Genomic DNA, 17,012 nt, shown 5'->3' on the forward strand with positions numbered 1-17,012 from the left:
AGTTTCTGAGGCTTGCAACAAACTCGACCCGATATACACGCATATCGGAACTGCACAATGCGACAAACATGTTGATGTTGCTGGAATACATCAGAGTTGTATTAGATTTTTTAAGCTAGCACCAGTACAATCTGGTAATAATAGTAAGGTAAATTGAAAGTGTACAAGGAGGCATTAAAATACTTACTATTCAAAATGCATAAACATGATTGTAGTTAGTTTCATTTTGGCATCGGCTTTGTTTATCTAGAAAATATTAAACAATAAATGTGAGTTGTTTTATGTTCCCCCTCATAGGACGAATTATGATGACCTCAATCAACATGGCGGGGACGCCGACTCCTTTTCTGACAATATGTCAAGTTTTTAATAACAGTATTTTGTTAGTTTCAAGAGAATATTTTTTGAGCCATGCTTTGTTAATATTAATTGTAGTTTGCGTCCGTTTTATAACATGTCTTTCTTATTCGTGTTGTAAAAATTTTAATGTTGATAATCCTGTTACTAAGTTAGACACTGTTTATTGATTTTTTATATATAACATTCATATTTTATTTATTATTCTCTTCTTTCTTTTTACTTGTTCGCTTGTTTTAATGGTTGTAAGTTCCTGAAAAAAACACCTAAAAAATAATATTTTATTTCCTAAATATATGTACAATACAAAAAAAAAAGTATTTACAGCTTGGAATTATTACATTCCGTCAGCCGGAGGTTATATATAAAATAAAGTAATGTTGAATGTTTGGTTTTGGGACATTTGACGTTGTTATTTTTACAAATAAAAAATAAAGAAAACATGAAATATGCACAGACTCACTAAACACGATATAGGAACTCAGGAGAAGAGAATCCGCAAACCCATTAGAATGAAAAATATACGAGCAACTGAAAGGGTTCGATGTCAGTTGGTAAAAGGTCGTCCTGGCATGAGTTTCCGGGCACATCGGTATAACCGGGTACGAACAAGTAAATAAGGCAGCGAAGTTAGCCAAGACGAGACCACACGACCGCACTTACTCTGATCTATAAAGAACGATTGTTAATTCAATAAAAATGAATGGAGAATCCACTGAAACGAAAGAAACATGTCCAAATTATTCAATATGTAAAAAAGACCTCGGTCCCTGGCCTGCGGAAGCTGGCTCTAGAAGAAAAAAAAGGTCATACCAGATTGCGCACATGTCATACCAATATCACACACGGACAGTAATGGGGATGAGACCACGAAGGTGCTTATTGTATGAAGAACTTACCACACATAATAACAGAGTACAATAAACTAAGTCTGCAACGAAACACCTACTCGCGGCCAAGAGCCACGGCAGCAAGCACAAATCGCTGATACAATAGGTCAGGGCCATAGATATTTTTTATTTTTTATAGATCTTTGTATCTTCATGCATGTGATATATGTTATTTATTGGAACGAATGTATTTATTTGTTTGTATGGAAGGGATTATCCCAATTCCCCGTGGAATATCGAGTACTCTGGGGTAGTGGAACGAAGCTGGGCGTTTGATTATAATTTATTAGCGCAAATATGGGAGGCTTTTCCCTAATTATCTCGAGTAATATCGAGTACTCTAGGGTAGAGTGAATGGTAACCAGACTATTATGTTTTATTTATTTTGTTTTTGTGTAGGTGGTACTTGTGTTATTTTATCCACTATCGACGAGGCTCTGAGCTTTAGGGTGAAAAAACTACGAAAGATTTTATAACGTTAACTGATATCCTGCGACTGCCACTGTTGAGTTTTAGCGGTCTGTTTGGCTTTTCGGTGCATATCTAATCGACTTGAGATGTCTTTGTTTAAACGCGTCTGTTTTGATCGCAAATATTTCAAACATTAGACCCTTGGAGCGAAAATGACCTCTCTGCCAGATAAACCAAAGGCGTCAGTAATAATTTTGACGTGAAAAGCTTGAGTAATTAATTTTCTCTACCGTCAGCATATTATTTTCAAAGAAAAAATATGTTTTAGTAGTGCAAAAGAACAATGTTACTATCAAAATCGACATGATTCAAAAATGCCTCGCTTATCAAGAGCAACGTCGGTAGGCGGCCCTCGGAGGATCTGACTCATAGAAGAAGGGTCATCCTCACCCGAATAACAATAGGCCATGCGGCGCTGTCACACGGACACTTACTTTTGGGCCAAAGCTCACGTATGTGTCCGGCATGCAGAGAAAGGTTGCTCGATGGGTCCTACCTGTTGAATGATGCGATTCCTTGGCTCCATATAGAGAGCGCGTAGGAATGACGTCCGGAATGAGAATTGTGCTTGAACACGGCATTCCTGTTCCGATATTTGGAGGATTATTTTATTGTATCCTAATGAGAGAATATCCACTACTCTCGGCTCCTAGGGACGACATGGACAAGATATTTGAATTTAAAAATAAATTCCACATAAACGTAAATACGAAAAACGTAAGGGAAAGGTGAAAACTGTCCCGTTTAAATAAGATACTATATGTCGGTACACTGATATATCAAGCCCAAGGGCAAATACAGCAATATGTTTAAAGTCGAATTCAGAGATGCCGGACGTTTCTGCATCAAAAGCAATGCCACGCAAGACGGTCAAAAACAGCGAGAATGGGCAAACCAAAATATTAAGATCTGACTTATAGTTTACGTTAATATTTGTGTAATATTGCATTCTGGCGTATTGATGATGGATGATATGTACACATGTTGAACTATTTCATTTGATGGGTCAGTCTACACTCGCGGGTTTCAAGATAGTTCATCACTAAAGATGGCGCAAAGCCGAAACGCACTTGAGCGGCATCGAAAGCGCGAGTATAGACGATACTGCAATATTTATTTGAAAGCGTAAAACAAGCTGTCTTCAACAAGATAATTAAGGCGTAGTACATTCAACATACAGTCAAAGGATATAATAGAATGTATTCATAAAACCAAAACAACTTTATAAAATAAATAAAAGGAGTAAGATCTTAGGGCTGACGGCTGTGAGACGATGAATCGGTCGTCCGTGATCATACTGCAAGAAAAAACAGAGATTATAGGCCAGAATGATCAAAACCAACCAAACTACAAATCATAAAATTATAATAACATTAATTGTAACGATAGACAAATTTTATAATCTATTTGGCCGTTGCCGATCATTGTAGTCTGCCTATCCCTCTGAATAGGGCGAAACGACGAAACGCGTATGATAGACAGATAAATGACTTGTTGGTATACCGATGGTTCTAGGAAGCAAGAAGGTACAGGGATAGTATTTGGCCTCAAATATTCTGAGCCCATGGACAAATACACTGTATGTTCAAAGCCGAATTGAGAGAAACACAGATTAAATTTTAACAGTGAACATCGATAGATAAGCAGTCATCCGAGCATTAAACTGCAATATAATCAGCTCGAGAATGGTGTTGAATTGTAAAACCAAACCAACCAGATTAGGTGCGCAAAACATAATCACTACTGGGTCGCAGGACACGCAGGAGTGGAGAGAAGGAAGAAGCAGTTGCGCTTGAAAATAAAGAGCCTGCTACGCCCATGATTGGTCCTGAACCCTTTGTGCAACTATCAACGAGAAGACACAAGAACAACAAGAAAAAAGACACTGAGGAAACAATGGTAATCACTAAACACGAACAAACCAAAAACCTACATGCGAGATTTAGAAAGACAAAATCTACAGAACGCATCAAAGGAAGCAGGAATCCTAAGAGGATTCTTGATTGAAATTTGACTTCTTCGCTGGAAAAAGTACTGTGAGGTATACACTCGGTCGAAGAAATACAACCCGTCCTAATAATCAAATTCCTTGATGAATTTGGACTCAACGGTGTATACAGAACAGAGAATACAATACCTCTCGTAGTGTAATTTAGAGGATGTAGAATTAATTTGAAAATTTTCATAGAGGAAACGGCCTAGAAAGACAATAAACTATAAAAATCTCAACCCCCGCACTTTCTCGGTGTTTTTGAGCTGTTTCAACAGGCTTTTTTGCTACTTTAAAGCAAACTGAGCCCTGCTTTATCGAACAATCGTAGAGGCTGGTGAATCTGGCCATGTTTGGATATTATGATGAAGGAAACAGCCTAGAAAGAATCTAACCTGTAAGAATCTCCAACCCCCGCACTTTCTGGGTGTTTTTGAGCTTTTCCGACAAGCTTTTTTTAGTACTTTAAGGCAAATAGAGCCCTGCTCTATTGAATAATCGTAGAGGATGGACAATCTGTCCAAATTTGGAGATTTTGATGAAGGAAACAACCTAGAAAAGCATAAATTGTAAAAAAATGTCTATTATGTTCGAACTATATCTCAAAAGTGATCTAGGGTAGGGTACTGGTCTTTTTTTTAAAGCCCATTTGTAGGTATGTCGGTTGGAATGCAGGGCCGCTGGATTCGAACCCGGGACCTTCACCTTACAGTGATTAGCGCCGTGTCAAAGATTAAACCTTGCGGCCACCGACGCCACCTAGAGGTTGTTATTAATTACAATTTTACTCTATTGGTTTCCTGTATTATTCCTTGCAGCTAAGCAAAGTACCCCACACATTATCACATTATCCTTGGTATTAAAATCTATTTAAATACGTGAAATAGTCCCTCTATCGTTCCAAATTGATTTTATTTTTAAATAATTAACTTTTTTTTGTGAAACAACCACAAGCAGGCGATCCGAATATCAATGTCATTTCTCGTGTAAAGAGCTTAAGGAAATCTACTAAATCGAGATTACTAACTGTAGAGTTTATTATTGTCGGCGATAACTGATATCTTGTCTGTGATTATTGCATTTGTCAACACAGCGTTGACAAATAAGCTGATAAATCTCCTGTAGCAGTAATTTCAGTTTTACTCGCAGTTTGTTTACATAAAGAGATGAAAACGAACTCATGTCAGGGCGTGGACCGTTACATTTTAAAAACAAGTTGAATTGAACGGATTCCGTAAAATTGCCATGACGGGTGGTAAAAAAGTGTAAAAAACCTGAAGGGTAGAAAAACAACCCTTAGGGCGGATCCGTGTCTTCCGCGCACGCGACGAAGGGTTGAAGGGAGGGCAGAAACAAAGAAGGGGTTCTGAAGAAAGGGTGCGCGGTGTGACGTCCGGTAAGCCGATTCTTTCTTTTTCACGGGCAACCCTTGCAGGTTGTGGTTCGCACTTTCATGGCTGCTCATCCGAAACTTAAAATATAACACACACGACCGAATTCCCCTATGTACGACAAAATCAGTGGATGTGATAAATCGGTGAAAGGGGACCATCAGGTTCCCTTGGTTCTTTCCAGTTTTTCTTTTTTTAAATAATTTTAGTATTTCTTTTTATGTGTATTGGGTTGTCCGGAAAATAATGCAGGATTTTGGTATTAAACAAAAAAAAAGAAACTAGTTACTTTAAAGCAATGTTCTTTAATCAAAATAATTTCCCATACTCTCAATACATTTCTCCCAACGTGTTGGTAACTTATTAATTCCGTCTGAGTAGAATTCAGAATTTTTAGAATTGATAAAGTCAATAAATGCATTTTCCAGTTCCGTTTGATTTTTGAATATTATGTGTTGTAAGTAGTGGTCCAGGTGTCTAAAAAAATGGTAGTCAGTAGGCGAGAGGTCCGGAGAGTAGGGTGGGTGAGGCAAAGTTTCATAGCCAAGCTCCAATAATTTTTGTGACGTTACACGTGACACATGTGGTCGAGCGTTGTCATGCAACAAAATGGGCCCTTTCCGATTGACCAAAGAGGGCTTCATTACTGCGAATTTCTGATGCATGGTATTAATTTGGTTACAGTATGATTCAGCATTGATGGTTTCGCCAGGATTTAAGAAGCTGTAGTGTATTAAACCAAATGAAGCCCACCATACCGTAACCATTACCTTTTTTTGATGAGTTGGGGGCTTTGGAAAATGTATTGGAGCTTCTCCTTTGTCGAGCCACTGTCCAGAACGTCTAGTGTTATCGTAGAGAATCCACTTTTCGTCACATGTAACAATTCTGGCCAGAAATGGGTCATTTTTGTTTCGACAAAGAAGTGATGCACAAACATCAAAGCGCTGATTTTTTGGCGATCGTTTAATGAGTGTGGAACCCAATTTTCGAGTTTTTTCACTTTTCCAATCGCCTTGAGGTGGTCAGCGACGGTCGTTTTACTGACTTTGAGTTGCTCTGCAAGTTCTCGAACAGTTGTTTTGGGGTTTTCTTCCACCACTGATCGCAGAACATCATCATTAAGAGAGGAAGGCCTTCCACGACCTTCTTCATCTTCAAGGCTGAAATCTCCCTCCCGAAATTTTTTAAACCACCTTTGCACAGTGCACTCATTAACACAACCCTCGCCCCAGACTTGGTTAATGTTTCTAGCCGTTTGGGCTCCGCTTCGGCCGAGTTTAAACTCGTAAAAGAAAATCGTACGAAATTCTCGCTTTGACATTATAAGGATGACTGAATTATTTCCAAGTAGCGGAATGCTACAGAGGTAAACAAACAATATCATTTGGAAGAGGATTAATAAGTGTTGACATTCATACAAATGAGTAATCCTGTAAACGTAAACAGAATATTTTATATAGATTTTTTTTAATGAAAACTTAAAATCCTGCATTATTTTCCGGACAACCCAATAATTGTCACACCTCTATTATTATATATATCTCTATCATTCTTGCATTACTTAAATAAAATCATATATTTCTCAGTGTACTCAAGTTTCTTTAAATTGACTAGCATGATCTGCAACGGCCAAACGACACTGATGGACAAATTTAACACACCACTCAATTTATTTAGTTTAACATTATATTCATTACCTTTCTACGGTAATTACAGGTAATTAGGAGCTAGTCAAAAAAAACAATAAATAATGCTTTGTTTACTTCTTTTATTTACATTTGTTCTGATTACGCCAAAAAAATAGCATTATGCTCTTTGATCTGCTACGACTAAAGATAGCTTTCAGTTAATCTTTTTCCTCCGTTGATTTCAGTTAATATTATTCTTATTCTTAAACCTCTTTCCAAATGGCTGCAGTTAAATATTTGAGTGAGTATGACAGTGTCAGGGTTACAGGAGAAGGATACAGCCAGCCAGAAATCACCAAAGGTCTGAGTGTAAATCAATGCAAATCAAATTCGGCGCTTCAGGTCTACGGTCGAGAGAGACTATAGATTCATCGATGGCAAGCTCTACGAAACCGCAGCATTACGCGAAATGAGGTAAAAAATCTGAGACAAGTCCGAAATGTTACGATTTCCTCTAGGACTGTAAGAAGAAGGCTCAATGAAAATAGCTTCAGGTCCCGGAACCCGGTTCGTGGACCTTTTCATACCACAGCTGAAAAAATGTCTAAGCTTCACGGAACCATGTGAATGCGACATTAGAAGATTGCGGATGAGCTCTCTTTAAAGATGAGATGAGCGTTGGCCTCAAATCTTCAGATGGACGTAGTTTCATATGGAGACGGACAGGAGAAAGTTACGCCCCATGCTGTATGGTTCCTCAAGTGGCATTCTCCACAGTGGTCATTGATGTTCTGGTGACATTTCCTTGGATCTGTTTTTGTATGAGGAAGATCTCTTCTTCACATATGTAGGTACTTACAAGACATACTGAAAGAACATGTAGTGCCATTTACCCCCACTTCGGTGAGAGATTCTTGCTAATGCAGGATAACCCCAGCCCCCATAGAGCACGTTTTGTGGGTGGCTACATGAATGAGGTTGGCATTGAGTGCTTGGTGAGCGCAGTTCAAAGACCAGATTTTAACTCAATCAACACTTGGGGCCAACTTAAATAACTAGTACGACGGCGAAACCCCGGTCCTAACACCCTAGGAGAGTAGGAAACGGCTGTTCTTGATGAATGGTAAAGAATTCCTTAGGACTTTACCAGAAATCTATTCCAACGAATGCAAAGGCGTTTAACGGAAGTGATTCGTGCAAAAGTGGAAATACTTGGTATTAAAGGGGACTAAAACGTTTTATTTACATTTTTGTTTGCCTTTTAATTATTTTTTTACTCTACAATCTTTTCTTAAGAATTAAGGAATAAAGTTTTTCTTTTTAAAATGTTTTAAAAGTGCGAAATATGAATAAAGCTAAATACATTAAAGTTTAAGGGTTTTGCGTTAATTTTGTCCATCAGTGTAAATAAAAAATATTTATGGCATTTGTCGACAATACGTCAAATAAAAATGTTGAGATTAAAGTGTTTAAACACCCCATTATAACAATAATAATACTATTTTTTTCCTAAATGTAGGTACAATACAAAATTTACATATAAGCATATAAATACTTGCTTGGTATTATTTGATTCCGTCGGCCGGTGGTTGACCTGGCAATTCAGTGTCCTTTTTTGATGGCTCGGCTGAAATTCTCTTAACAGATAAGGTTATAAAAAAACACAAAATAACGTATTTTATATTTTTTAGTCCAATTTTATATTTTTACCTGTTTTATTTTATTTAAAAAAATTAATATTTGTTTTCAGGGTACTGCGGAGCCAGTACGACGTTGTAATTTTAAATGATTTTTTTATAATTTAAAACGACGGCACAATTGAATTTTAAATTGGTCAAGGAAGAAAATTTATGGTGTCAAAAGAAACACTTTGATTTCGTTTTTATAATTAACTGTTTTCAATTAATTATTCTTTGTATGTAAGATCTTGGTTGAGATGAAAAAATTAGTGTCACGAGCGGGATTCGAACCCACGACCTTCGGCTCAACACGCCGCTGTTCTAACCACTTGAGCTATCGTGACTTCGATCCACTCGGACACCAACTCCCCATCTCAACCTGAGCTAATCTCTGGTATATATCTGGTTCTGAACATCCATCATCAACCATACCACAGATTGTAACAACGTCTTGTGTGGCAACTTTTTATGCCGAAATATGGCCAGGATGTTCAGAAAAGCCAAAACTTCGCCAACTATGTTCAAACTGGGCAAACAGTTCAACAAGAGAACTCTTGAATTTAATAAATTAATCTTCATCCCTTAAAATATAATTTACTATTTTCACATTATATATTTATATTTTAATTATACACAACTTCTAAATAATAAGCATTATTCTTAGTAAATACATTATATTTAGTGAACTATTGACCAAATTACTTCTTTCAATTAATTAATTTTTTAATGTAAGGTTTTGGTCGAAATGAAAAAGTTAGTCTTAGAACAGCTGTTAGTTTTTTTTCGGCGAGAGATCGTTCTGCTCGCTGGATAATGTTAAAAAATTTGAATTCTATTATTTGAAAATTGTAAAAATGTCCATTTTAAAGGGCATAATGTGTTAGTCTTTGTCTTTGCCCTTTAATGTTATTACTCTTACAAAAATATCGTCCGATACGCATATATTTTTGTTTTGTATCTTCATCATCATTGATCCTCATTAGATATGCTCCACGTTACTTTTGTTCTAATAGGCATGGATAAAGTCTGTCACCCAGGGCATGCTTTATAAACTTAAACGGTTCCCACCCACTCCTTATTATCTTATCCTGAATTCCTACCTAACCGACCTCTGCTTCAAAGTGAGGTGCGGCGACGAATTCTCGGAAATCAGACAGATACAAGCCAGTGTGCTTCATGGGAGTATTGTTGGCCCCATCCTTTTATACTATTGATCTATACACTCCCCCCACCTATTCGGACGATACCGCAATTTTCTCCTCTAATTCGAATCCTATCCAAGTATCCTCCAACATCCTAGAATACCTTCAGTTTTTCGAAAACTAGAGGACGAGAATGAATGAAGAAAAATGTACTCAGTGCACGTTTACATTGGAAAAATAGTCTTGTCACTGTACATCAACAACGAAGGGATATCGATTTCCATTTAAGTCAAATACTTAGGACTATACTTACACAGCAGGCTAAAAATAGCTTCGAGACCTTCTTGCCCCTTAATCCGTCACACTGAGTACAAATATTTAAAAAAGCTTTTGTTTTAAAACAATTGTTACTAAGCATAAAAATACACTTGGCATCAATCACTTTAACATCATTCTTTTAGGTGGGCTTTCACGACTGGTAGAGTTCTTCCTAGACCTATCTGTTGGCCCAGCACGAAATATACAGGTGAGAAGGAAATTAATACTGGGTAAAATAAAAGTTGGACTGAGTAATGTAAATTAACATAAGGTATACGTTGTGTCTTCTCGGGGGTAACAAAAAAAACCTAGCGGGAGGAAACGATGCAACAGACAAAAAATTGATGAAAGGCAAATGGCGCATGGTTTAAAAGGAGGACTAAAGGATAAAGAAAATAGAACAAGTTATATACATATTTAAATATAATGCCGGTTGGGAATTCGTCGTACTTCGGACCTTTGCCGACCTAAAAAAATGATCTACTTTTGCAATATTTAGAACACATACAGGCAATAAAGTTTCACTTGTCCTATTATACGTTGTAAGATAATTCATAGTTAAACTTAGCTTTCACGGTTTCGAGAAATTATGTCAATCACTTGATATTTTTAAAGACAGTTAAAATAAAACAGTACATATGAAACTTTTTTTCTTTATGGGAAGTAATCAAAACAATGAGAACCTAACAGGACAATGTAGCTTCTTTTTTTTATTTTTGGATTTATATAAGCTCAAATCTGCACGAATATATACACATGTGCAGAGCACTATCACTTCTCGCGGTCCACCGGCAAGTTCAGCTTTTGTAATTTATAATAAATTACCCATAGGCCTCGAGAATCACCCACTTGGGTACTCAGTCCGAGGTCAGACCTCGCTCTTATCCATCCAGCCACCTGCCTTGGCTGGGCTTCGGGTCCTGTCAAAACCTAGGATATTTAACCTAATTGAGGCTCGATGGGACATTCAGCTCTCTTACACTACACATTCACGCAAATAAATACATTCACTCTCAATACACGCTAGGGACTCAAAACTATCATTACTATATACAATAAAACTACCTCCAAGATTCCAAATCGGATCAGGATGAACCTTCTTCTACGGCACAGGTTCTCCGAGGGCCACCTATCGACAGTGCTCTTGATACGCGAGACTTCTCTGCCGATCCGGCCCACCGCTCTCATTTTCTTTCATCATGTATGTTTTTAAAGCATTTTTAGCGTCCGTGGGCTGGATCACAGTGGTTAAGTCAGGAGGGTGGCACGTCCATGGTCAAGGAAGGGGTAAAATAAAAACCAAATTCCAACTTTGCAAGTTTTCGACCCGGGCTTCAAGGTCATCATCAGGGCCTATATTTTCAAACAAATTAACAGCAATTAATTTACAGTTATTTTATAAAACAAACAATTAACAATTTTTGGCAGAGGTAACTACTTACTGTATTGGGTTTTTTTAAATTTGTAGTAAAGTGACATTACAAGAAAAACAGGAATGGTAACTCTTAATAATTTATACATACACAATCGAAATCTCTAACCAAAAAAATTACCTCAGCTATAAGATTGAGAAAGACACATGATAACATAATCACACCTGTGATGTCCTCTTCTTTACTAATATATTAATATTTATATAATATATTATATTTACAATATTTACAGATGAGGAAACACCCCAGTTTTCCTTCAAAATCGGAACAGGGGGCTCAACAACCCACTGTTGTGCCCAAGGACTAGCTTTATATCGGGTGCCATGCCTACTCGCTCCCTATAAAAGACCATGGCGCGGCACTCCTCAACCAAGTGTAACACACTGAGCAACCGTTCTCTGCAAGCGCGACACCTGCGCGGAGTTTGCCCCAAAAGCAGGTGTCCGTGTGCCAATATGTCAATCGAGTATGGACTATCCTCAAGCGGGTGAGCATGAGCGCCCTTCCTTGCGTTTCAGATCCTCGGCGGGCCATCTCCCAGTCGTGCTCTTGACAAGCAAGAGCTTCTTAGACGATCTGGCCCATCGACGCTGCCATCGTTTCTATTTTGAGGGCAAGATGTCCCAGCTTTCGCCGCTTCGTCTGCCCATTCGTTGTCCGCCAGCCCAACTTGTCCGGGTACCCAAACCGTTTTTCTGAGACGGTTCAACTCAGCATATCTATATATCTATATAAATAAGAGAACGACGGGAGAGTCCACCGAGAATTTGTCAGAAATAGCCGGAACCGCGCTCAGGGAGTCCGTACAGACGCAATAGTCCCCCATCGCACACACAGTAGTGGATCAGCCACTAAGTTGACGTGCCTCCGCTATAAATGGCGCAGACCAAACCCTCGCCGGTCCTAGACCCGTCCGTAGAGACGAAGCGAAAACAGGCGTTTCCCGATCTGATTGGGAATTCCAGGAACGCAGTTACACGATCTGGCAAGCACCGCAACATCCTCCAGGACGAGTACGGACGGGAGGACCCAGGGAGGCGTCGGCCGGTTTCCCAACTCTAGTACTCTCCCCTATCCCATTCCAATATTATGTATAGAATTGTATACATGTCGAAGATTGAGAGAAAGAAAAATGGCAAATCCCGCTTCTGTGTCAAGAGTGTCAATAGAAGAAAAACAGAGAGACGTATATCTCGGAGAGTCGATCGTTTGTCAAGATTGGCTTTTCTTCTGAATCCGTCATTGGGGATAATAAAGTAATCCAGGTTTTCACATTTCATAACATCGTTAAACGTTAACTAAAATCCACAAAGGATCTATCGAAGCCGAAGTCAGACACGTCCACTCCAAAGCACTTTTTTTAAATGGATTCCATTTAGTTGGATTAGAGAACATAATAAGGAATAGATTTTCAAACCTCAATTTAAATATCAGTAATTAAATTTATCGATGATTTAGTGTTACAAAATCTACGTAATAAGTTATCAGCCAACAATAATAAGTCAGAATCAGCAAAATTAGTAAATTAAATAATAAATAATATATATGTACACTATTATATATACAAATACACAAACACATACATATACAAATATACACATACACACAAATAGTAGTAAATTAAATAGTGATTTACTAATAGGTCTTTTGTTAGGTTCTATATTTATATTACAATTAACTAAGGTTTTTAGTTGAGATAAAAAAGTCAATGGCACGAGCGGGATTCGAACCCACGATCTTCGGCTAGATAAGCCGCTGCTCTATCGCTTGAGCTATCGTGACCTCGATCCACTCGGACACTTACTTCCCTTTTGAATTTTTATCTCAACTAAAAACCTTAATTAATTGTAATATATTAATTGGTCAAGCGGATCACGAAATTAGTGAATCTATATTTATATTTTATTGTTTTTGATAAATGTGTACAGTTCCCTGATTACTTTTTTATTTCCATGTATTAGAACATGTTCTTTATTTATCGAATTCAGTTTTCTTTAAGCGTTTTCATGAATATTTCTCCTTCGCTTTTGTATATTTCACTTCGAAAAATTATGTGATCTGCTGTCTGTAGAGTTTTTTGTGTGTTCAGTTTTTTAAATGTATGTCCGAATCGCCGTGTGATTATTATTATTTGCATGTTCCGACTATTTTTCGAACCAATGTACTTTTGGGATTTTAGGCTGTTTGCTTGCATAGAATTTGCCTTTTGTCGTCCTGCTTCTGTCGAATTCCTTTTGCCATTGAATATAGGCTCTTAGCTTTATTTCCTTCTTTATGTCTTGAGGGGTGATTATATTTTTGCGTAGCGTTCGTAATTTGATCGCTTCCTTGGTTTCACTGCTGCCTTTTCATTGTTGGGCATTGCACTGTGTCCTTTCAACCAAATTATTTTGGCATTGATTTTTTTTCTTTTTCCGTCTGATTTAGTAGACCAACTATCACGGCTTGTATGTGGTCTTGTAATATTTTGGGTGTGTAATTTTTGCAAAGAGCTAAGTGATTCGGACATTATTATTAAGTTTGTCCATCCAAGTATGTCCGTACCTTAGAGCCTGGTATATTGCGTATATTTCTGTCGTGTTTATTGAGCAGACTTGTTCGAGTTGGATCCTTATCGTATGATAGATTTGTGGGTCGTACACGGCACAACCTGTTTCCTGGCTTGATTTTGACCCATTGGTGTAAAGGTGGTATGCATTGGAAATGTTGCATTTATTCGGTCTAAGAAGATATTTTTATTTATGGTTGGTGGTAACGATGTATCAAATTTGTAAAAGCTTGAGAATGTGTATTTATTGGTTTTGAATGATGATTCAAATGGTACTGTGTATAGGGGATAAATGCACGGAGTCCGCTTCCGATACCATTTCCTGAATTTCATCCAACATTTTGGTTATAATCGGTGGGTTTTTATTGAGTCAGTAGGGGTGATTATCGTTGTGTCTTAACTGAGTGCTCTTAACTTTGTTTTTTAATAGTCGGGAAGTTTCGTAGTTTTCAGTTTCCACTTGTTCCTCTAAACTTGTTACTTGTGATGAGGGCATACGTTATGTTGGAGCGTACTTTTCCTTATTGATTATTGTTTTTTCGATAAATTTCGGGTATTTTTGTTGTTGGCCAAGTGTTCACCTGTGCAGTTGACACATTTTGGTTTGTTACTGTTATTTCAGGATAAGGTAATAATGAGTCTGTAGAAGGTGGTTTAAGTTTATAAAGCATGCCCGGGTGACAGACCCTATCAAAAGCCTGTTACATCTAGGAACGCACACAAGCAATACTCCTTACTCTCTAGAGAAGAATGTGTCGACTGCTCTAAAACCTTGTTGATGATGAGTTGAGAGAGAAGGATTGCGGCAAACGGAAGTCACAGGTAAAGTTTGTCGGATGGTGTTGTGCTAAAAATGATCTGCACTTTGTTCCCTTTGGAGGCTTTTGATAACATTTTCATGTATTTTGATGTCTCCGATAGTCCTATTCTTGTTGGGTTTATCTTTTAACTCGTCGTTCTGTTTGAGTGAATTCGTTACAATAGAGGAAAAAACCGAAGGTGACCTGTAATTTACTCTCATGATTAACGACGACATACGCGGGGCAAAATCATGTGAAAATACCTAGTCCTCGACATGAACTCAAATTTAAATTTTACTCACTATGTAAAAAAATGTCTTTAATTGGATGCCATCTTTTTGTATTATACATCAAATGTCATTCATATCTATATATATTGTATGATTAGAGTTACCTCACTCCAGTTAGTAACACTCGTAAAACTAACTGTAATAAACTTCAGATCATGAAGGTCAGGTGGGGGTATAAATTGATTTGTACCTTGTTCCATTTGAGGATCAACATAACACTTTCCAGTATATGAAACTTGATCATCTTCTATGGTACTGGGCTGCCTATTCTGTCCGGTTTTATCTGTTTCGTTCCTTTTGAAATTTGCAGTATCTGGGGAACAGTATTTGACACAATTGACTAGCTGCTGAATACGTTGAAACGACGAAACTTGTCTGATAGACAAAATGGCGATGATTTGGCCCTATCGGAAACGAACAATTTGCAGGTTTATCCACTCAATGTTTCGCAAGTTTCGTATATTTAGAATAAGATTATTGATTGGAGAAAAGACAAACTAGAAACAAACGAATTTTGGAACTGTCATAAAAGTTTTGGAGACAACACGTGTGAGCTTTGAATCATTGAATGCAATACTGGTTTGAATGTGGGTAAGAATGATCAACGAAATGAGTCTCGAACGAACAGCTGTTTCCAAAACTTGCAGAACAATATTGCAAATGTATAAATGTCAAACTTTATCCATCCCACATATTTTTTCGTATTCCTACATACATATACGTTTCGCGGAGCGGTCTGTCCCGTCTCGCTTCTAGATAAATACACTTTATAGACGGAGAGGCGGTGGTGAGAAGTCGGTTTTAAATAGCAGTGAACATTCCTTGTCATCTCCAATAGACTCGAGAGATTGAAAGAGTCCGGGGGGTAAAGCAATATAAACGTCGAGGGTTTTTTGCGGAGGAAACTCTCACATTTTCACCTTTGCACGGTACGCTCGTTTAGTCGGCCTGATGTGCACGCGGTATATTAAAGGTTTTAACCGGAATTTTGACTTCCTCTTCAATCCGCGAACGTGAAATTAAATTCCGCCTCCCTGGGTGAAAAGTGTTGAAAAGATTTACACAAAAAAATGCCGGTTCTAACTTAACAGACCTGGTGCGGTAAATGCCAATTTATGTATTTTTTCTCGTACTCATTCATGCAGAAAGTGAAAACTAATATTAACTTAACTAGTTTTCGTGGTCCGCTTGACCAATTAATATCTTTCAATTAATTAAGGTTTTTAGTCGAGATAGCTCAAGTGGTAGAGCAGCGGCGTATCTAGCAGAAGATCGTGGGTTCGAATCCCGCTCGTGACACTGAGTTTTTTATCTCGACTAAAAACCTTAATTAATTGTAAACTAATATTAACATTACTGGGTCACTTATGACAACCTTGTTTTTACTTCACTACTAATTAATATCGTATAACTTCAATTTACGGATTTGAGCCAAACTTTATTTTTGGTGATTACACTCCAAAATATCGGACACGTACGCCACTTCTTGTGAATAGGCCCTGATTTCCCCCCAAAAAATTGAAAGTTTAAATTTTCCGTTTTTATAATAATTTTATTTCACCTTTCTACTTGCTGTTGTTGCAGTGACCTGTTGTTTCATAATTTGTTGAAGTCGTAAGGAGCGGTCAAGAACGATGTAGATTAGAAAACACTTTTTCATTATTTTTCCGACGTTCCGACCTTTATTCAAGTCATCTACAGTGCCATACAATGAATTTTATGAACACCCAACAGCAACAGCAAAAAATCCGATGTAATTTATAAAATTAATTGTATGAACTATCCAGCTACATACATTGGAATTACATCGCAAAATCTGTAAAAACGGAAAAAGCACACCTATCACTGTAACACCAAAAACTAAATCCCACAGTAATGGCCACTTATCATTTTGAAAACCAAAATAATTTTGATTTCTACAAAACACAAATGCTAATGACTGATAAAAAAAAAATACAAACGCAACTTTTTAGAAAAGGTTTACATTAATTACAGAACAAATACTTGCAAAATCAGCCGCACCTATGCCAACTTCATAAAGCAAATAAACTATTAAACTTTATGTTTATTTT

General features: G+C 37.5%; 1 protein-coding gene and 1 non-coding gene across 2 annotated transcripts in view; one reads left to right on the top strand and one right to left on the bottom strand.

Annotated features, from left to right (window-relative positions):
• The window catches only part of LOC106669998 (zinc finger protein 184-like), a 125,734-nt gene that overhangs the window by 13,603 nt on the left and 95,119 nt on the right, over positions 1–17,012 (top strand). The gene's annotated exons all lie outside the window — the stretch shown is intronic.
• Trnan-guu lies at positions 8,680–8,753 on the bottom strand. The gene has a single exon. It is a non-coding gene; the product is annotated as a tRNA-Asn (tRNA).

This window comes from Cimex lectularius, unplaced genomic scaffold (assembly GCF_000648675.2).
Source record: "Cimex lectularius strain Harlan isolate CLEC.00 unplaced genomic scaffold, Clec_2.1 scaffold28, whole genome shotgun sequence".
Classification (NCBI taxonomy): domain Eukaryota; kingdom Metazoa; phylum Arthropoda; class Insecta; order Hemiptera; family Cimicidae; genus Cimex; species Cimex lectularius.